Below are 23529 nucleotides of genomic sequence, written 5' to 3' on the forward strand. Positions count from 1 at the left end.
CACCCTGAACCCACCATCCCCACCGTGAAACCTGGTGGTGGCAGCTGTTCTTCAGCAGGGACAGAGAAGCTGGCCACAGTTGATGGGAAGATGGATGGAGCCAAATACAGGGCAATCTTAGAAGAAAACCTATTAGAGTCAGCAAAAGACTTGAGACTGGGGCGGAGGTTCACCTTCCAGCAGGACAATGACCCTAAACATACAGCCAGAGCTACAATGGAATGGTTTAGATCAAAGCATATTCAAGTGTTAGAATGGCCCAGTCAAAGTCCAGACCTAAATCCAATTGAGAATCTGTGGCAAGACTTGACAATTGCTGTTCACGGCCCCCCACCATCCAATCTGAGAGAGCTTGAGCTATTTTGCAAAGAAGAATGGGCAAAAATGTCACTCTCTAGATGTGCAAAGCTGGTAGAGACATCCCCAAAAAAACTTGCAGCTGTAATTGCAGTGAAAGGCGGTTCTACAAAGTATTGACTCAGGGGGGCTGAATACAAATGTACCCCACACTTTTCACATATTTATTTGTAAAAAATGTTGAAAAACATTTATCATTTTCCTTCCACTTCACAATTATGTGCCACTTTGTGTTGGTCTATCACATAAAATCCCAATAAAATACATTTACGTTTTTGGTTGTAACATGACAAAATGTGGAAAATTTCAAGGGGTATGAATACTTTTTCAAGGCATATATCGTGAATGATAACAATAATAATAATATCAACTCTTGACTCTGTACCTCATCTCATTGGTGTCTGCTCTTGTCAGTCTAAAAGCATCTGAGAATTGCAACCCGGAAACAGTTCTGCAGCAAAATCCATCTTCACGGCAGCTCCTTAGATTCTGTGCTTCGATCCTCTTAAGGGTCTACATTCATCTGTTGACATGGAAAGTCCACAACCTGCGTGACACAGAATATGTGACCAGATTTCTGAAAAAAGAGAGCGAGGGGAACTGTTGTAGTATAGCCATGCCTGAATGAATCATTGATGTATTGATCAGATAGTTTTCTCTATGAATTGTAGCATTTAATATCTTGGTCTTGGTCTTTGGTCTCTCATTTCTTAGTCTTATGCCGGGTACACACGGTCAGACTTTTCGACCAGACTGGTCTGACGGACCGAGTCCGGCGGACAATTCGACCGTGTGTGGGCTTCATCGGACCTGCAGCGGACTTTTTCGGTCAAAAGTCTGACGGACTTTAGATTTGGAACTTGCTTCAAATCTTTACGTCGTAACTCCGCCACACCTAATCCGACGGACAAAAACCGACACTAGGGCAGCTACTGGCTATCAACTTCCTTATTTTAGTCCGGTCGTACGTCATCACGTCGAATCCGACGGACTTTGGTGTGATCGTGCGTAGGCAAGTCCGTTCGTTAAAAAGTCAGTCGAAATTCCGTCGGAAGTCTGTCGGAAGTCCGTCAGTAAGTCCGTTGGACCAGTCCGGTCGTAAAGTCCGCCCGTGTGTACGCGGCATCAGAAGCAGCGTGGGAAAGATGCAACATCACACCAATGCTGTATCTACCTAGATGAGTATAATTTTTTATTTTAGAACCCAATACTTCTCCTTTAATAAAGGCAAATAGTCCATACGCTGACTGGAACGTATATAAGTCTAAATAACTTTCTGCTTCTCACACGAGTTATCGCTTTTAACTGGAAATAGGTGAATGCACTATGAGAGGCATGAGAGAGAGTCATTTACAATATCTCACAAAAGTGAGTACACCTCTCACATTTTTGTAAATATTTTATTATATCTGTTCATGTGACAACACTGAAGAAATGACACTTTGCTACAATGTAAAGTAGTGAGTGTACAGCTTGTATAACAGTGTAAATTTGCTGTCCCCTCAAAATAACTCAACACACAGCCATTAATGTCTAAACCGCTGGCAACAAAAGTGAGTACACCCCTAAGTGAAAATGTCCAAATTGGGCCCAATTAGCCATTTTCCCTTCCTGGTGTTATGTGACTCCTTATGCCCCGTACACACGATCGGACATTGATCGGACATTCTGACAACAAAATCCATGTATTTTTTCCGACGGTTGTTGGCTCAAACTTGTCTTGCATACACACGGTCGCACAAAGATGTCGGAAAATCCGATCGTTCTGAACACGGTGACGTAAAACACGTACGTCGGGACTATAAACGGGGCAATAGCCAATAGCTTTCATCTCTTAATTTATTCTGAGCATGCGTGGCACTTTGTCCGTCGGATTTGTCTACACACGATCAGAATTTAAAGGATCGGATTTTGTTGTCGGAAAATTTTATAGCCTGCTCTCAAACTTTGTGTGTCGGAATTTCCGATGGAAAAAGTCTGATGGAGCCCACACAGGGTCGGAATTTCTGACAACAAGCTCTGATCGCACATATTCCATCGGAAAGTCCGACCGTGTGTACAGCGCATACGTGTGACAAGGTCTCAGGTGTGAATGGGGAGAAGGTGTGTTAAATTTGGTGTTAAAAAATACGGGGGTTTGGTCACACTATATGGTCATATAGTGCTAAGCCCACTTACTGCGAAAAAGTACCCCGAATTAGTGGGTCCTACACTAGTAATAGAATGGAAGATCCTTTGTCTCAACCATGGGAGCTGAACTCCTCTATGTGGGAGAACTGAAAGGGATACATCCTAAACACTGGTGGCCACTAAATAGGAGGTAATGAGGAGGGGGAGGGGTGCTCCAGCCCAAAAACCTGGTCAGGGCCTATTACAACATATAAGAACATATTTGGGGGGCACACCATACAATGCATTTAAATTCAAGATGGTGCTGCTATAAGACCTACAAACAGTACAAAATATTTTACAGCGCACACATACAAGAATGACATTTCCTGTAGGGCTAGTTAAAAACACCTGAACATATTCAAAAAATACAGGGGTTTGGTCACACTATATGGTCATATAGTGCTAAGCCCACTTACTGCGACAAATTACCCCGAATTAGTGGGTCCTACACTAGTAATAGAATGGAAGATCCTTTGTCTCAACCATGGGAGCTGAACTCCTCTATGTGGGAGAACTGAAAGGGATACATCCTAAACACTGGTGGTCACTAAATAGGAGGTAATGAGGAGGGGGAGGGGTACTCCAGCCCAGAAAACTGGTCAGGGCCTATTACAACATACAAGAACATATTTGGGGGGCACACCATACAATGCATAGTGTTCAGGTGTTTTTAACTAGCCCTGCAGGAAATGTCATTCTTGTATGTGTGCGCTGTAAAATATTTTGTACTGTTTGTAGGCCTTATAGCAGCACCATCTTGAATTTAAATGCATTGTATGGTGTGCCCCCCAAATATGTTCTTGTATGTTGTAATAGGCCCTGACCAGTTTTCTGGGCTGGAGTACCCCTCCCCCTCCTCATTACCTCCTATTTAGTGACCACCAGTGTTTAGGATGTATCCCTTTCAGTTCTCCCACATAGAGGAGTTCAGCTCCTATGGTTGAGACAAAGGATCTTCCATTCTATTACTAGTGTAGGACCCACTAATTCGGGGTACTTTGTCGCAGTAAGTGGGCTTAGCACTATATGACCATATAGTGTGACCAAACCCCCGTATTTTTTGAATATGCTCAGGTGTTCAGGTGTTTTTAATCAGCCCTGCAGGAAATGTCATTCTTGTATGTGTGCGCTGTAAAATATTTTGTACTGTTTGTAGGTCTTATAGCAGCACCATCTTGAATTTAAATGCATTGTAGGGTGTGCCCCCAAATATGTTCTTAAATTTGGTGTTATCGCTCTCACTTTCTCATACTGGTCACTGGAAGTTCAACATGGCACCTCATGGCAAAGAACTCTCTGAGAATCTGAAAAAAAGAATTTTTGCTCTACATAAAGATGGCCTAGGCTATAAGAGGATTGCAATGGCCCTGAAATTGAGCTTCTGCACGGTGGCCAAGACCATAAAGCAGTTTAACAGGATAGGTTCCATCAGAACAGGCCTTACCTTGGTCGACCAAAGAAGTTGAGTGCATGTGCTCAGCATCATATCCAGAGGTTGTCTTTGAGAAATAGACGTATGAGTGCTGCCAGCATTGCTACAGAGGTTGAAGGGGTGTGGGGGTCAGCCTGTCAGTGCTCAGACCATACGCCGCACAATGCATCAAGTTGGTCTGCAAGGCTGTCATCCCAGAAGGAAGCCTCTTCTAAAGATGATGCACAAGAAAGCCCACAAACAGTTTGCTGAAGACAAGCAGACTAAGGACATGGATTACTGGAACCATGTCCTGAGGTCTGATGAGACCAAGATAAACGTATTTCGTTCAGATGGTGTCAAGCGTGTGTGGCGGCAACCAGGTGAGGAGTACAAAGACAAGTGTCTTGCCTACAGCCAAGAATGATGGTGGGAGTGTCATGGTCTGAGGCTGCATGAGTGCTGCCGACACTGGGGAGCTACAGTTCATTGAGAGAACTATGAATGCCAACATGTACTGTGACATACTGAAGCAGAGCTTGATCCCCTCCCTTCGGATACTGGGCCGTAGGGCAGTATTCCACCATGAGTACGACCTCAAACACACCTCCAAGATGACTATTGCCTTGCTAAAGAAGCTGAGGGTAAAGGTGATGGACTGACCAAGCATGTCCCCAGAACTAAAGCCTATTGAGCATCTGTGGGGCATCCTCAAATGGAAGGTGGAGCAGCACATCCACCAGATCCGTGATTTGATTATGGAGGAGTAGAAGAGGACTCCAGTGGCAACCTGTTAAGCTCTGGTGACCTCCATGCCCAAGAGGGTTAAGGCAGTGCTGGGAAATAATGGTGGCCACACAAAATATTGTCACTTTCAGCCCAATTTGGACATTTTCACTTAGGGGTGTACTCACTTTTCTTGCCAGCGGTTTAGACATTAATGGCTGTGTGTTGAGTTATTTTGAGGGGACAGAAAATGTACAATGTTATACAAGCTGTACACTCACTACTTTACATTGTAGCAAAGTGTCATTTCTTCAGTGTCGTCACATGAAAAGATAAAGTAAAATAGTTACAGAAATTTGAGGGGTGTACTTACTTTTGTAACATACTGTACTAACCTATACCTAGGGAGGAGCAGAATGATAACAGCTAAACTGATTTTACCATGATAATATCAGTTTCTTAGTCAGCAAAACATCTATATTTGCTCAATGAGCTACTCAAGCCAAATTATTTGGAATAAGTTTTTTAAATATTTTTTATTCTTAGGGGATGCACATACAGTAGTTTAGTTTGTTTCACGGGTGTATTTTTAAAGCAGTGAATGTGACAGTCATAACATCTTCCGGTACCTTCCTTGTGCATTTGTTTTAAATTACTGGGAATGATCAATCACTTAAAGTGGAAGTTCACCCTAAAACTAAAATCTGTAAATCTACAGGTATCCACAATCTAAAACTTACCTACCTAGCCCTGTAAAGAAGAAATCCCTATTACATACCTGTACATACAGAAGAGGAGCCGCACGGCCTGAGATCTACTGATCACGGAGCAGCAATACGTGGAACAGCTGGAACTGATCAACAAGTGAGTGCTTCTCCCAATGCTGACACGCTGGAGTGACCTCCCCCTGGAACGCTATATACATCTGGGAATCCGGACGCTGTTATCCATCTGTCCCTGCAGAGGGCTGTATCTGCATGCGCATATCACCTTGCTACTAAGGAGGTCCACCACTTCTGGTAAGGGTTCAATTTTACTGTCTCCTGGTTTCACCGTCTGCCTGGATACTTCCTTCACATTCCCTCCTTCCTCTTTCCTCTCACACGGGCTGAGACCGATGAACTGTGGTTGTGCGACTCTCCTTCATAGGATTTGTTTGTCTTCATCGAGTTCTCTATGAATGGACTCAATTATTTATTCACTAGCAATTTATGAACTTTAATCACCATTGTATTTTTTAATATATACTTTTTGGTCACCTGACCATATGTGCAATTATTATTGGACTAAACCATTTATTCACAGGCACTTTATCAATTTATTCATTATTGGATTTTATTTATTTACAGGCAATTTATGAATTTTTATCACTACTTAATTTATACATTTCTGATCACTTGATTGTAAGTGCACTTATTTTATTCGCTCTATTTTTATTACACTGATATTAGTGTTTTTTTGTTGCAGCTGTAGTTTGGTGTTTATATAGTTGTTTGCTTTTTAGCGCGTTTTTTTTTTCTTTTACGTTTATCCAGATCTCATATTTACACTAAAATGAAATAAAATTTAAAAAGGCCATTGGGCGGAAGTGACGTTTGACGTTGCTTCAGCCATCCAATGGTGTGGAGCCATGCGGGGGCCATCCTTCCCTCACTCGGCACCCGGCCTGTGAAGGAAGAGAACCCGATCATCTCTGCCACTACTGACAGCTCCAGTAAGCGGCGGGGACGACCGGGGAGCAGCAGGAGGGGGAGCCCTCTCCCGCCACCGATAAAAGTAATCTGGCGGCGAATCCGGTGAATCTCTGCTGCCATAACAATGGTATTCCTCTTCAAACAGCCGAGGTACAACTGCGGCGGGCGGTCCGTAAGTAGTTAAAGTGAAGTTAAACGAATAAAAAAAAATGCTGACAGATAAGGTTTCAATGACAGAAGAAATGCTATCAGTCTCCTCTGTCATAAATGCTTTCCCCGCCTGTCAGCTGTAAAGTACACTGAGCTGTGCATGCACCCCTCTGTGCTGTGATGATGTAATTCATTATTGGAGTGACATCATTGCAGCCCATCTATTCAAGTTGAACAGGCGAAACTCCGAAGTGGTTGGGAAGATTTGGCGAAGAGTGCCAGAGGACCAGTGGGAGCACTTACAGCGCAATGCTGGAAGACATTTTTTGACAGTTAAGTCTGCCATAATGTGCTAATGTGTGGTGCATACATGGCATAAACCACCTGGGGGAGTTTAATTCCACTTTACATTTTTTATTTTGCCTTTTTTAGTGTCTGCTTTAGCCTTTTCATTAAAAAAAATAAAAATAAAAAACATAAAATAATAATAAGAGATAGGTGCAATAAAAGGTCCATGATAGTTCCGAAGAGCTTCCCTAACTTCCGAGAGCCATTTAAAGCCCATTGCACTCTTTAAAAGGACCAAAATTCACCTTAATTTTTCCTTCCCTTTTGACTCCAATGCATTTTTCCATAATTGTGAAATTTTTCAGAAGTTTTCTGATTTTTACCAATACTTTGGGCAGTTGTAAACTCTTAGTTGGTCATTCATATCCATACCCAGATAATGAAGGTGAAAGAGGAGAGCGCAAAAGCTGGCCTGAAATTGAACATTTAGAAAACTAAGAACATGGCAATGTCAGGGCTGGGCTCAGCCCTTCCTTCTCTGAGCTGGCCGCTCAGCTGTTGGCTAATTGCCAGCTCCTATTTCTCCACAGTTACTCAGCTGTTTATGATATCCTCCTCGTCAGTTCTTCCTTCTTAAGCCGACCAGTCCAGAGGATCTCTGCCTTCACCTTGGTCAACATCACAGAAACTATCTCCTGCGATCCTGTTCAAGACTTGCTTTGCCGACATCCCTTCTGGCTCCAGATCCTGCTTGCTGCTCCACTGCATTAATCCCTGACTTCTGGCTTGGCTGACTATCCGTTCCTGTTACTGATCTTTGGCTATGTTTTGACTACGTTTGTTCTTTTTACTTTTTTAATTAAACAAGTGTGCTGTAACTGTACTTCTGTCTTGGCCTGATTTCATGGTTTCTGACAGGCCCCATCACTCCTTGGCAAATAGAAGTAGAAGAAATGGAAACAGTGACAGATTTTATCTTCCTGGGCTCCAAGATCATGGCAGACAGTGACTGTAGCCATTAAATTATGAGAGGCTTGCTTCTTGGGAGGAAAGCAATGGCAAACCTAAGCAACATTATAAAAACCAGAGACATCACCCTACCGACAAAGTGCCATATAGTCAAAGCTATAGTATTCCCAGTAGTAACCTATGACTGTGAAAGTTGGACCATAAGGAAGGCTGAACGATGAAGAATTTAATCTTTTGAACTATGGTGTTGGAGAAGACTCTTGAAAGTCTCTTGGACGGCAAGAAGAACAAACCAGTCAATCCTGATGGAAATCAACCCTGAATATTCACTGGAAGGACAGATCCTGAAGCTGAAACGCGAATACTTTGTCCACCTAATGTGAAGAGAGGACTCATTGGAAAAGACACTGATGCTGGAAAACATGGAAGGAAAAAGGAGAAGAGGACGACAGAAAACAAGATGGATAGATAGCATCATCAAAACAGTGAACATGAAAATAAGCAAGCTCTGGGAGGCGATGGAGGACAGAAAAGCCTGGCGCGCTATGGTCCATGAGGTCACGAAGAGTCGGACACGACTAAACGACTGAACAACAACAACCCATACCTAGAACTACCAGTGTTTTTTTTCTGGGCTCCAAAGTGGAAGATCAATAGGAACTCCTTATAATGCCTACTGCCGTGTACACACGGTCGGACTTTCCGGCATACTCGGTCCGGCGGACCAGAGTCTGCCGAACAATCCGACCGTGTGTAGGCTCCGGCGGACTTTTCCGGCTGACTTTTTCCTAAAAGCCCACCGGACCTAGATTTGAAACAAGTTTTAAATCTTTCCGTCGGACTCAGTTTCTGGCGGAAAGTCCGCTCGTCTGTGTGCTGGTCCGACGGAAAGCCCGCTCGTCTGTATGCTGGTCCAACGGACCAAATACTATGCAAGGGCAGGGTATTGCATTTTGCGCTCGCTGCAATAGGAAAAACACATTTTCCTATTGCGGCGAGCGCGGGGCATACCAGGCCCTTAGGTCTGGTATGGATTATAAAGGGAAACCCCTACGCTGAAAAAACAGCGTGGGGCCCCCCCTAAAATCCATACCAGACCCCGATCCGAGCACGCAGCCCGGCCGGTCAGGAAAGGGGGTGGGGACGAGCGAGCGCCCCCCCTCCTGAACCGTACCAGGCCACATGCCCTCAACATGGGGGGGATGGGTGCTTTGGGGAAGGGGGCGCCCTGCGGGGTCCCCCCACCCCAAAGCACCTTGTCCCCATGTTGATGAGGACAAAGGCTTCTTCCCGTCAACCCTGGCCTTTGGTTGTCGGGGTCTGCGGGCGTGGGGCTTATCGGAATCCAGGAGCCCCCTATAAAAAGAGGGCCCCCAGATCCCGGCCCCCCACCCTATGTGAATGAGTATGGGGTACATGGTACCCCTACCCATTCACCTAGGGAAAAAGTGTCAATAATAAAACACACTACACAGGTTTTTAAAATAATTTATTAAACAGCTCTGGGGGGGTCTTCCTCCGGCTTCGGGGGTCTTCTTCCGGCTTCGGGGGTCCCTCCGGTTCCTCTTCCCCCCGGCGTCCAGTTGGTACTTCTCCGCTCTCTCCGGCCTCTTCTCCCGGTGTTCCAGTTCTTCGGCCGGCTCCTCCGCTGTCTTCAGGCCGCTCTCTTGCCAGCGGAGGTCCGGACTTCTGGGCTTCTTGTCTTCTTCACTCTTCTCTTCTCCAGATGTTGACACGAAGCTCTCTCCGGCTGGACTGCTCTCTGAGGGCTCCGTTGTGACTTATATAGGTGGAGACCCCGCCCCCTTATGATGTCACAGTCCCTGGGCATGCTGGGACTGTGATGTTTTAGGGGGCGTGGTCACCGGGTGATGTTGACCACGCCCCCTAAAACGTCACAGTCCCAGCATGCCCAGGGACTGTGACATCATATGGGGGCGGGGTCTCAGCCTATATAATTCACAACAGAGCCCTCAGAGAGCAGTCCAGCCGGAGAGACCGTCGTGTCAACATCTGGAGAAGAGAAGAGGGAAGAAGACAAGAAGCCCAGAAGTCCGGACCTCCGCTGGCAAGAGAGCGGCCTGAAGACAGCGGAGGAGCCAGCCGAAGAACTGGAACACCGGGAGAAGAGGCCGGAGAGAGCGGAGAAGAACCAACCGGACGCCGGGAGAAGAGGAACCGGAGAGACCCCCGAAGCCGGAAGAAGACCTCCGAAGCCGGAGGAAGACCCCCCCCGGAGCTGTTTAATAAAATTTTTTAAAAACCTGTGTAGTGTGTTTTATTATTGACACTTTTTCCCTAGGTGAATGGGTAGGGGTACCCCATACTCATTCACATAGGGTGGGGGGCCGGGATCTGGGGGCCCTCTTATTATAGGGAGCTCCCGGTTTCCGATAAGCCCCCCGCCCGCAGACCCCGACAACCAACGGCCAGGGTTGTCGGGAAGAGGCCCTTGTCCTCATCAACATGGGGACAAGGTGCTTTGGAGTGGGGGGCCCCGCAGGGCGCCCCCTCCCCCAAAGCACCCACCCCCCCATGTTGAGGGCATGCGGCCTGGTACTGTTCAGAAGGGGGGGTCGCTCGCTCGTCCCCACCCCCTTTCCTGACGGGCCGGGCTGCGTGCTCGGATCGGGGTCTGGTATGGATATTGGGGGGGACCCGACGCAGTTTTTTCAGCGTAGGGGCTTCCCTTTAAAATCCATACCAGACCTAAGGGCCTGGTATGCCCCGCGACGGGGCTCGCAAGGTGTCAATCTCGCCGATAAAAGCGGCAAGATTGACTTCCTTTTCTAGTCCCGTCGCACCTGAGTCACGTTCAAAATGAACGGACTTGTCCATGTGTGGGCAAGTCCGTTCATTCTGAAAGTCCGCCGTAACTCCGGCGAAAGTCCGTCGGAAAGACGGGCGGACTTAGCCCGCCGGAAAGTCCGGTCGTGTGTGGGCAAGTCCATCCGTTTTAAAGTCCGGCGCACCTGGCGGACAAAGTCCGTCAGAAAGTGTGCCGGACCAAGTATGCCAGAAAGTCCGATCGTGTGTACGCGGCATACTTCTTGGTAATCTGTTACTTTTCTCTACATGGGCAAAATAGGATCAGAGGTCGGTCATCTAGCCAAGCTGTCTGATAAATATGTACTCTCATATGTATAGTATTTCAGTTTTGAATTTAGCTCTTTGCCTACAGTTCTTCTTTAATTCAGGAATTAATATTTGGAGCACAGAAGTTGATGCAAAGTTTGTCCATATGGTGTGCTAATATTGTCAGAAACAAATGCATATAGGCACTATCACACAAAATATTATGTTTCATTAAAGTGATTATGCAAATAGGATATCCTGAGGTAGACAGCTTCATTGGCAATCCTTCACTATTTGGGGTATATGCTTTCAAATCTTGTACGTCACAATTAAATAATGGGCTATATTATTTCAAAACATACAAGATAATTCCAGTAATCAATGTATTTACTTCATTTTCCATCAGCAAACATAATCCATCATACATATACTGTATAAAATAAACCCTTCAGTGATGCCATATTAAGCCTAATAAACTTTAATAAGGTGTCCTCGCTGACTGCTTTGTTGAAACAATGAGAGAAAAAAAGCAGATAAGGTATGTTATATAATATATATGTTGTTTTCAAAGCGGATTTAAAATGAGACGTGATGAGAAAAAGAAATATACGCTTTTAAAGAAAACCTCTAATATGAAATGAGGGACGTAACTATAGGGGTCACAGGGGTCACAATTAGGACCCGGCGCCATACTCCAGGGGGCCCATGTGGCCCCCTGTCACACTCTACACTTGGATAGGAGGGACAGCAAGGTAGGCATATATAGGAACTGATCATCTCCATTTTTCTCCTGCAGCTGCTGAAAGCCTGCTTCTCCTCCTCTCCCTCTCGCAGGAATTCAATCTCTCTATATGCCACCCCTGCTGCCCATCCTCTCCAGGTTGCTTGTTTCCTGCTGCCCCCAGGCCCTTGTGTGCTCCCCTGGTCCCCACTCTTCCCCCTCAGCTCTGCCGGCTTCCCCCCTCCCCTATCCTGTCAGTTGCTGAGGGGGATGTGTCAGGATAGAAGGGGCCAGTAAGTATTTCATTTACCGTCCCCTTCCTTTTCTGAATGGACACAGTGAGTGATCAATACTGATCGCTCCTGTTTCCAATCATAACTGAAGCATGTGTTTGCTATGCTTCCATTTGCGAATGAGCAGGAAGCTCTGTACAGAGCTGTCCCTCTCCATTCATTGTATGCAGCCGAGGCTGCAGAGATGGCGATAGAGAGCTGTGTCCTTAAAGTGGTAGTATACCGAAAAAGATTGTCCTCTTATTTCTATGTGCTAATTGTTCTGCAGTATCCCATGCCTTAACCTATGTCTTGTTAAAGTTTCTTTATGCAATCAATCTTGGGAAGTAGGTCTAATGCCGTGTACACACGACCAGTTTTGTCGTCGAAATAAACTCCGAAGGTTTCTCTGACGGAACTCTGACGTAATTCCATTCAAGCGGTCTTGCCTACACACAGTCAAACCAAAGTCTGACCAAAGTCCAACCGTCAAGAACGCGGTGACGTACAACACGTATGACGGGACTAGAAAAAGGAAGTTCAATAGCCAGTAGCCAATAGCTTCCATCTCGTATTTGCTTCAGAGCATGCGTTGTTTTTGGTCCGTCGGAACAGTATACAGTCGAGCGGTTTTCCCGATAGGAATTGGTTCCGTCGGAAGTATTTAGAACATGTTCCATTTTTAGTTCCGTCAGAATTTTCTAAAAAAAAAGTTCGATGAGGCATACCCCATATCGGAATATACGATGAAATGCTTCCGTCAGACTTTTTCTGTCGGACATTCCACTCGTGTGTACGCGGCATGAAAGTGCTTTCACTGGAAAAAAAAAAATTTCAATTCAGGAGTTCCAAGTACCACTCAGAATGTCCCTCATTAATCTCCTAAGGCAATGATGGTGAACCTTGGCACCCCAGGTGTTTTGGAACTGCATTTCCCATGATGCTCAACTACACTGCACAGTGCATAAGCATCATGGGAAATGTAGTTCCAAAACGTCTGGGGTGCCAAGGTTCACCATCACTGTCCTAAGGCCCCTTATAAGTAAGCCAGTCCAAATGTACTCATGTACACATCATTTCACTTGCTCACTTAAATTCTAAATAAAAGGAAGCCCCCCATAGTATGAAACTGTAAATAAGCTTTTATTCAAATAAAAATTCAGAACACTCTCCTGTCAAAGTGCTGGTTGGCTACTCCCGATGGAGTCCATAGGATGAAATGTGTAGAGGGGCAGACTACATGTGATGTCAGAGACCACATCTGGAAAACTATGTCCTGAAGAAGAACAAACTCTTGGCTACTCATAGACCAACTCAATTATTTTTGGACACCCATTCTTGGCTATTTTGGTTTTAATCTTATATGTATATGTGTAGTATGATTTTTTTTAATGGCCTTTTGTATAATAAAAATGTGATTTTAACTTTGCTGATTTAAAAAGTAGTTTATTCACATAGGTCCAGTGGCATATTTATCATCCTTTTTTATTTGAAATGTTGCTGGAACCTGGAAGTTGCCATTCCAGCTGGGGAATAGAGTGGAAGTGGTCAAAGATTTTTGATACTGGGCCGGACTAGTCGGTACTTGCTGGAGTTACTGAGGTGAAGTTTTGCACAGTGGGAGCACTATTAGTCCTACTCAGGGCTTTTTTTCTCAGAGAGATGGTGCAGGAACCCCTCCCCTTCCGAGTCACCCCTTGACTCCGCCCCCTACCCACCTCCGAGCACCATTCCTTGGGTCCAACCCTTACCCACCTCCCAGTACTGCCCCTTTAAGAGAATACAGAACCAAGTATTTTATATGGAGTTTGTTAATGATAACAAGAAAGGCAATAAAATAGATCCAGCAACAATAGACAGCCCAGCGACAATAGATCCCCTCCAGCAACAATGCATACCCAACAGCCAGCATCAATTGACCCTTCAGCAGCCAGCAACATTTACCCCTCCCTCAACAATAGATCTCACCCAGGAACGATTGACCCCCTGCAACATAAGACGCACTCCAAGCAACAACTGATCCACTATCAGCAACAATAGACCCTCTGCAAAAAAAGATTCCATCCAGCAACAATAGATTCCCCAGCAGCCAGCTACAAATACCCCTCCCTCAACAGTAGATTCCTCCCAGCAATGATTGACCCCTCCTGCAACATAAGACCCACACCCAGCAACAATAGAACCCCCCACGAGCAACAGAAGTCCTCCCCAGCAACAGTAGACCTCTTTCCTTCCCAAAAATAGATCCCCTCCAGCAACAATAGATTCCTCAACAGCCAGCATCAATAGACTCTCCGGCACACCCCAGCACCCCTTGCCATTCAGTTCTGGAGGTGCCGGAACTGCGTTCCACCAAGTTCCTGCTGAAAAAAAGCCCTGGTCCTACTTAACAATATAAGTGTTTATGGAAATCTGGTGAGTGTGCTGGATTTGAGCACTTTCGCACTAAGCAGGTGAACAGGTGGAAGAGGGACTGCACTTTGGTGTTTTGTCATAGTGGAGACACAAAATCAAAGAGACTTTTTTTTTTTATAGTTATTTTAATTTTTTTTTTCATTGCTTTATTCTACATACTTATACCTTTTTGAATCACTTCACATAATATTTAGATATTGTCATGAAGGGGTGTCTTCACATTGATTTGCTGCATAGTGATTTTGGGTTTCACAGAGTTTCCAAAATGCGTGATCGGTTTTATTATTGCCAAGGTACTTTTGCGCTACAATTCAAACATTAATGGACAAAGAAAGCTTATGTAAAAAAATAATTATGTCGAAAAAAATTATCGCCAGCCAGCACTGACATGTGTTCCTACATCTACTAAAACATCACTTTATAAAGTGCAGCGCTGCTGTAAACATGTATCAATATAAATAAATACTACACACTTAACAACCAAAAATGATCCTGCGTGCTGGAAATGACATAACACATATGACATAACACCTTATACAATTTCCACGCAAGTAAGAACTGTAATTGCACTTATCAATAATACATTCATTATTATCAATAATACATTCAAATTATCCTTAGATATAAAATGACTAATGACATTCTGTGCAAAATACAATCAATAAATAAGCCCAACTCCAATGCTCTTAAAGTAAAAAGTGCTCTGTGCTGTAAACACAAATTCATCCAAGTGCTTTACCCCTTGTGCTCGAAGTGCTCTCACCTCTGTAATTAAAGTGGAACTTCACTCTCCTAATCAATCTTGATCATTTTTAATCCTCGTGCTGATAGCATTAGTAAATAGATAGGAAAGTATATTATATTTACTTGTTTTGAACTTTTTTTTTTAACATTTCTTCATTTACTTCCTGGTTTCTTGCTTAGGCAATGTCATACATCCCAGGAGTCTTCAGGATGTTTTTTCTTAGCCATGCACACCCTCTCCTGCATGCATGCTTAACCGCCTCCCGCCCACGGTATAGTAAAATGACGGCGGGATCACTTCTCTTTGTGGGACAAAGTCATATGACGTCGCCCCAGTCACACTGCTCTCGTGTGCCCGCGGGGGGGGCGCAGTGTGGCAACAACAGGCTCTCTGTGTCCCTGGGATCTCATTAAATCGCTAATGGCGCGAGTCTTTACCCATGTGATCAGCTGTATCCAATCACAGCCTATCACATGTAAACACGAAAGTGGCGGTAATCAGCAGTCCTTGCCTCACACTGACAGAGTGTGAGGACAGGGGAGCCGATCAGCGGAATCTCCTCACAGGGGAGATCTGTACAGGTAATCAGTGATGATCAGTGCAGCCCCAACAGTGCCCAGGAGTGATGCCAGTCAATGACCATAAGTGATACCAATCTGTGCCCATCAGTGATGCCAGTTAGTGCTGTCTTTCAGTGTCTACTCATCAGTGCCGCCCATCAGTGCCCATCAGTGCTGCCCATCAGTGCCGCCCATCAGTGCCGTCTATCAGTGCCCATCAGTGCCGTCTATCAGTGCTCATCAGTGCGGCATATTAGGCAAAATGGAAGTCCTGGACAGCCGCACTCCGGACTAAAGCCTTTATTAGTAAAAAGTCCAACAGATACAAGCCACAGCAAAAAATGGGACAAACGAGCTGACGTGTTTCAACACTTAACAGTGCTTAGTCATCATGACTAAGCACTGTTAAGTGTGAAACGCGTCAACTCGTTTGTCCCATTTTTTGCTGTGGCTTGTATCTGTTGGACTTTTTAATAATAAAGGCTATATTCCAGAGTGCAGCTGTCCAGAACTTCCTTTTTGCCTCATGTTGCTATATGCTTAGCCAGCACCTGGTGTTCCAGTTCCGAGGAGAGTTCTATATCCACATTTCCACCTGGAGCGGTGATCCCTTTCCCTTCCCCCATTGTTCCTGGAGTGCGGCATATTAGTGCCTCCTCATCAGTGCCCTTCAGTGCCATCTCATCAGTGCTTATCAGTGCTGCCTCATTAACCACTTCCCGCTCGCCGGCTGTCCTATGACGTCCTTGACATTGTGCGGGTATATCTGAATGATGGGTGCAGCTACAGGCATCATTCAGATATCGGCTTTTTCAGCCGGTGATTCCCTTCACCATAAGAACGATCATAGTGGCTGTTCCACCGCTTAATAGTTCTTACGGGCAGCGAGCAGGGACGTTCCCCCCTCCCGCCGCCCTCCGGTGCTTCTACCGACTCACTGCTTCCATCGGTGAGTCGGAGAACGGATCCTCCGGCTCCGGATGTTTACCATGTTCGCCAGAGTCTCATGGTCGCCAGAGCCTCTATGATCGTTCAGAGGCCGGGCGCGATGTTATGACGTCACGCCCGGCCTCTGCATTCAAACAAACTGCATCACCTTGGCTGGGAAGCCGAGATCGTTTTTTTTTTTTTATTTCAGGCTTCTCAGCTTAGATGTGAGATGTGGGGTCTTATTGACCCCATATCTGACTGTAAAGAGGACCGATCATGCCATATTCCTATTACAAGGGATGTTTACCTTCCTTGTAATAGGAATAAAAGTGATCAAAAAAATATATTTTTTTAAAAAAGTGCCAAACAAAAAAAAAGTAAAAAGGAACAATAAAAAAAAAAAAAAAAGTAAAGCGCCCCTGTCCCCGTGTGCTCGCACACAGAAGCGAATGCATACGTAAGTCCCGCCCACATATGAAAACGGTGTTCAAGAGCAACAGCAATAATTCTACCACTAGACCTCCTCTGTAACTCAAAACATTTAACCAGTAAAAAATTTTAAAGCGTCGCCTATGGGGATTTTTAAGTACCGAAGTTTGGCACCATTCCACGCGTGTGTGCAATTTTGAAGCGTGACATGTTAGGTATCTATTTACTCAGCGTAACTTCATCTTTCACACTATGCAAAAAAATTGGGCTAACTTTACTGTTTTTTTTTTTTTAAAGCACAAAACTGATTTTTTTTTCCAAAAAAAAACGTGTTCGAAAAATTGCTGTGCAAATACCGCCATTGTATTTTCTAGGGTCTTTGCTAAAAAAAAAAAAAAAAAAAAAACATACATAATGTTTGGGGGTTCTATGTAATTTTCTAGCAAAAAAATATGATTTTTACATGTAGGAGAGAAATGTCAGAATTGGCCTAGGTGGCAAGTAGTTAATGCCCATCTGTATCGCCTCATCAGCGCACATCAGTGAAGGAAAAAAATTACATATTTACAACATTTTCTAATAGAAACCAAGAAAAACACTTTCTTTTTCAAAATTTTCATTTGGGTACAGTGTTGCATGACCGTGCAATTGTCATTCAAAGTGTGAGAGCGCTGAAAGCTGAAAATTAGCCTGGGCAGGAAGGGGGCGAGAGTGCCCAGTATTGAGGTGGTTAAGCTAAGAGCAGATGGATTCCAGGAAGTAAATGCTACATGAATCATTTGCCCTTACTCAAGATGGCCACAGCCAGAAATGCTGAGGGTGGTTTTCAAAGTGATTTCTCAACATAAAGCATGGGGACATGGATGGATGGAGGGGGTTGCTTTGAATAATAAAATGAACATTATAGTGTTTTTGGCTTGTGGTGCTCAGATGAAATGAAGATCCACTTTAACCCATAAAATCTCCTTTACAGGTCAAATGTGTGCCTTCCCCGTTGAGGGGTCATAACCATGCTGTTTATTCTTTATGATTATTTATCCTCCCAGAATCCTCTTGTTTTCCTCTTTCCACCTCTTAAACACTTCTTTCCCTTTAAAATAAGTAGCAGCTCCGGATTCCACCAAATAAAGATTGACCAGACTCAGCTCAAAAAGAAACACACATAGGGATCATAGTGCTTTCTGCATAAACTGTTCCTTTACTGGAATCAATAATAATACACTCACGTGGGTTTGCGCACTATTCCGGTGAACCGTGGTTAAAAGCATTTATATATTCCCTTGTCAGATCGTGAACCGCACCGCACAGCCTGAAGCCTACTTTCAGTGTAGCACAACGGATTAGCTTGTTGTGCTGCTTTTCCATCCTGCAGTCTTAGCTTTGCTGTAAGAAACTGATACCAGGTTAGATTTAGATGCTTACACTGCTTGTATTTAAAATATACAGTTAAGGGTGTATTAATAAATACAGGAGATGCATTCATTTGGGTCTTTTTTATCTGCCTAGAGTTCAGCTTTAAATCATTTTATGGGATTCTGGGGAACTTATGCATCCTGACACAGATGCACCCCTTCACCCCAGAGATGCCCTTGGAGCTACCATTCAACAGTACAAGGTTAGGGCCTTACACAGCAATAGAACCTCCAACACTGGGTTTTAGCTCTGGTAGGGTGGCAGAAGTTCAACCTAAATCATAGCAGAAGTCCAGTTGGAATGCCTAAACTCCATGTTTGTTCAAATGTATTGAAGCCATAGACTTAGCTTTCACAGACTCCTGTGAGTGCCCCCCCTCCCCCATTATGCAACTTGGGCTCTGCTGTCCCACCTGGTCAAGTATTAGCAGGTAGAGGAGAGGGAGACCAGTGACAATCTGTTTGCAGATTTTCCCTACCTAGTAAGATCTCCAAAGCAACGTGTATAGTCTCACTTCTGGTTTCTCCTGTCAATTTTCCCAGCCTGAGAAGAAGCTAATGGAGCTCAACCTGCGATTCATTAGCTTCAATGGAGGGCATGTGAGACATCAGGGGTCAAAAAAAAAAAAAAAACCCACTGATGTCTCATTAAAGAGAATCTATCACAACACACATGATATTACATAAGAGACTTTTGGCCCCCTATGTAGTAAAGATTTAGAAAAAAAATTGAAAAAGTTACATCCATGCATTTAACCCGCCCCCCAAAAAAATTTTTTTGGAGCCCGACCCCAAGTACACCCACATACACTTGTTAAATGCAGGGGGGGCCTAAGTGAGAAAATGACACTTGTGCTACATGTTAGAGATCGCCATGCATGTTGGAGTGGTAGAAATAATTCTAGGCCCATTAGTCATGGTTAACTCTAAACTGATGACCTGTAGGGGCTTTTGTCAACTATATTATGATTATAATATTATAATAATAAGATACAATAGGTTAAATTATATATCAGTGGTGGCTGGTGGTATATTTTTTGGGGGGGCAGCAAACAATGCACCCACAGCCCCCCCCCCGGGTGTAAGGGTTAAATCTGCTTAGACCTGGACAATCAGTGGAATTTTTTCAGAGCTTTGGAAGCATCCAATGCACACAAGAGAGTCGTTCAATGAATGCTTAGTTTTAATGGTAAGGATCGTACCTTTATACAAATTATGGACAAAGAATATTGCACAATTTAAAGAGAAAGCAGGGAAGGAGGATAGAGTTCATCACATGAGGCATAATTCCTATATAAACATATAGCATCTCAGACCTAGTCTAAACTTGTATTTTAGCTGATGGTTAATATTATCTAAAAACATAGTTTAAACTATTTAATGCTGACGTTCTGACTTTGTCTGAAGACATCATTTCAAAACCAGTTCTTACCAGAACTTATCTATCCTGTGGTCATCGGGACAAACAAGACCCTAAAATAAAGATATTCCTCTGTCAGCTATTTTAAAGTTTTAGTCATGTTAACTCTTCTCCTCCTTCACCGGGTGGTCGGATCACCAGCTCTGCAGTGTTCTGCCCAGCCTGAGCTCACCCTTTTTTGAAGCATATTAGAGCCTCTGGCTCACGCACTTAAAAAAAAAAAAAAAAAAAAAAACATTGAAATCCATGCGTCCGGCATCCTACATGTAGATTAGCTGGCCGGATGCATGGATAGGGGGGCCACCACTGTTAATTAATATATATAATATACATATATATATATATATATATATATAGATATATATATATATATATATATATATATATATCTCTATATATATATATATATATATATATATATATATATAGAGATATATATATATAGATAGATAGATAGATAGATAGATAGATAGATAGATAGATAGATAGATATCTATAGATATCTATAGATATAGATATCTATATAGATATATATCTATATCTATATAGATATAGATATATCTATATCTATATAGATATATATAATTAATATTATTATAAAATGTCACCTATAGTAATATTTATGTACCAAAGTTTTTTTTTCATTTCATTGGCGCACGCAATGTCAATTTCTTGACATTTTGGGTATCTATTTACTTGGTGCATCCTCATCTAGCATATTGTAAAATATTGCATTTTGTGTACCCTAAAATTACCTTTAGTGTATTTTTTTCACTTGATAAACTGCTGCACTAACATTGTCTGACATAAATAAAAAAATTGGACCTATGGCAATTATATTCTTCAGCTTTCAGGAAATATGTAATGTTTTGGGAGTTTTAACTAATCTTTAAGCCAAAAATTGATTTTTAATTGTGTGCAAAAATGGCTCTAACTGCAAAAGGGTTGGATAAAAACGTTTTTGTGTTCAAAGTACAGCTTTAAAAAATATGATTTTTTTTTTTTTTTCAATGGTATCAAAGAAATGAATTTAAGGCTCGAAAAGCCTATTGAATTCACAGATTTATTATATATTATATAGATATATTTTATTGATATATCCAGTGGCTATCTCCATCCACCACTGACTTTGAGCATTCCTGGAAAGTCTGATACTATCCCTTTCATCATTACTGAGTTAAGAATGTTCCAATCTACAGTTCCATCTGCTTCATTTTTCTCTGCTCGGCTCCTTCCTTCTGCCTGCAGCCTGTGATTAATCTTTGTAGTTAATGCATATCCAAATATGTGTTGCTTGTGTTTAGCTAGGCATATCTCAGTTACAATACATGTGTATTTTTCTCTGTCATTGTTGCCAGAGCTGCAGTGAGCAAAATTATAACTATGTTTAGGGAGAACAGATGCTTAACAAGCTACAGACAGAAGCAGGAAAAAAGAGGATTCTTGGGAGATTTTATTATTTCTTTTATGTCAAAAGAAAACAGTATTGATAGTCTGGAAGGATGTGTACACCTATGAATGAATTATGTAATTTTGAAATGTCCTGTTTTTTAAAAAAAAAAAAAATTATTTCTGTCTTATATTTTTATTTTGTGTTTCATTTGTTTATCACAATGATTTGTACACCCCTATCTGCTGTCTTTTTTTTTTGCAGTAGCTGGTAGATGTGTTACGTGCAAGCAATGGTTTTAGTGGTTCTTATGCCGCGTACACACGAGCGGAATGTCCGTCAGAAAAAGTCCGATGGGAGCTTTTCATCGTATATTCCGACCGTGTGTGTGCCCCATCGGACAGGACAATTCAGACGGACTTAGATAGAGAACATGTTCTATATTTTTCCAACGGGCCTAATTACCATCGGGAAACCCGCTTGTCTGTAAGCTGTTCCGACGCACCAAAAACGACGCATGCTCTGAAGCAAGTACGAGACGGAAGCTATTGGTTACTGGCTATTGAACTTCCTTTTTCTAGTCCCGTCGTACGTGTTGTACGTCACCGCGTTCTGGACGGTCGGAATTTGGTGTGACCGTGTGTATGCAAGACAGCTTGAGCGGAATTCCGTTGGAACTCCATCGGAAAAACTTTCAGAGTTTATTCCGACAGCAAAACCGGTCGTGTGTACAGGGCATTAGAATTATAAGAAATGTTGCGTGAGGTTGCAAATAATGGGTGGATAATAGCTTTCCTCAGTGTAATGGTAAACTGATAAATAATATTCTCAAACAGGGTGTTCCGGCACCCTGGGGTGCAGTGGCAGCTGGTGTGTTTTTTTGGGGGGCGCAAACAAAGCCACCGGTCGGTCCTGTTTGGTCCTGGTCAGTCACGGGTGGCACCCCACCCTGGGTAGGTCAAGTAGGTCAGGGCCTGCACTTACCCTATCTCACGGGTAGTGCTCCAGGCGGTGGGCAACGTTGGGTGGCAGCTTCTCTCCTTGTGGCGGATTCCTCCTGGAAAGCCGAGGCGCCTTCCCCTGCCTCTCCTCCTGTCTCCTCCTGGCGGCCAATCTGATCGGATCTCCTTTCGACCAATCGGGTGAAGGGTCTCAGGACCCGCTTCCTGGTTGGCTGGGAGGAGAATCAGTGTGACAATAGCGAATGATGCAGTGCTCTGCACCCGGAGCCCACTCTATTTTGAAGCCTATTGGAGACTCTGGCACTTATCGCGTGCTAACCACTTCAATACCAGGCACTTTACCCCCTTCCTGCCCAGGACAATTTTCAGCTTTCAGCGCTGTCGCATTTTGAAGGAAAATTGCGCGGTCATACAACACTGTACCCAAACAACATTTTTATACATTTTTTCCCACAAATAGAACTTTCTTTTGGTGGTATTTGATCACCTCTGGGCTTTTTATTTTTTTCTAAACAAACTAAAAAAAGACCGAAATTTTGAAAAAAAAAAAGTTTTTCTTCGTTTCTGTTATAAAATTTTATTCTCTCCTTTACTAACGGGCACTGATGAGGAGGCACTGATGGACACTGATGAGGCGGCACTGATAAGGTGGCCCTGATGGGCACTGATGAGGAGGTACTGATATGTAGAATTGATGGGCACTGATAGCACTGATGGGCACTGATAGGCGGCACTGATGGGCACTGATAGGCGGCACTGATAGGTGGCACTGATAGGCGGCACTGATGGGCAATGATAGATGGCACTGGATAGGCAGCACTGATGAGGAGCTACTGACATGCATTCCTGATTGTTATCTGAAGGGCACTGACAGGCATTACTGATGGGGCACTGATTGGCACATTTATGGGTACTGATTGGCACTGTTATGGGCATGATTGGCACTTTGATGGGAACTGACATGAGTTCTTGATGGGACACAAACTGGCAGCTGATGGGCACTGATTGGCAGCTGATGGGCACATCTCCTGGGGGCTGTGCTGATAATCAATGTGCTGATTATCAGCACAGACCCCCCCTCTGACAGGGAGAGCCGCCAATCATTCTCCTTGTCAGCGTGAACCAAGGAAAGCCATTTACTGGCACTTCCTGGTTCACGCGATGATCAGCTGTGATTGGTCACAGCTGATCACGTGGTAACAAGCATCTGTCAGAGGCTCCATAGTATGATCGGAGATGCGGTGTGTCAGACTGACACACCGCACCACCGATCACTGTGCTACTCCCCCCGGTGGGCACGCTGGCATTTTATCCTGAAAGTCGCCATATGACGCCCAGTCAGGATAACAAAACCACCGCACGGCCATCATTCTGCTATAGGCCAGGTGGGAAGTGGTTAAAAAAAATCCCTCTTCGGAATCCATGTGTCCG

This window comes from Aquarana catesbeiana, linkage group LG01, assembly GCF_042186555.1.
Source record: "Aquarana catesbeiana isolate 2022-GZ linkage group LG01, ASM4218655v1, whole genome shotgun sequence".
Lineage (NCBI taxonomy): Eukaryota > Metazoa > Chordata > Amphibia > Anura > Ranidae > Aquarana > Aquarana catesbeiana.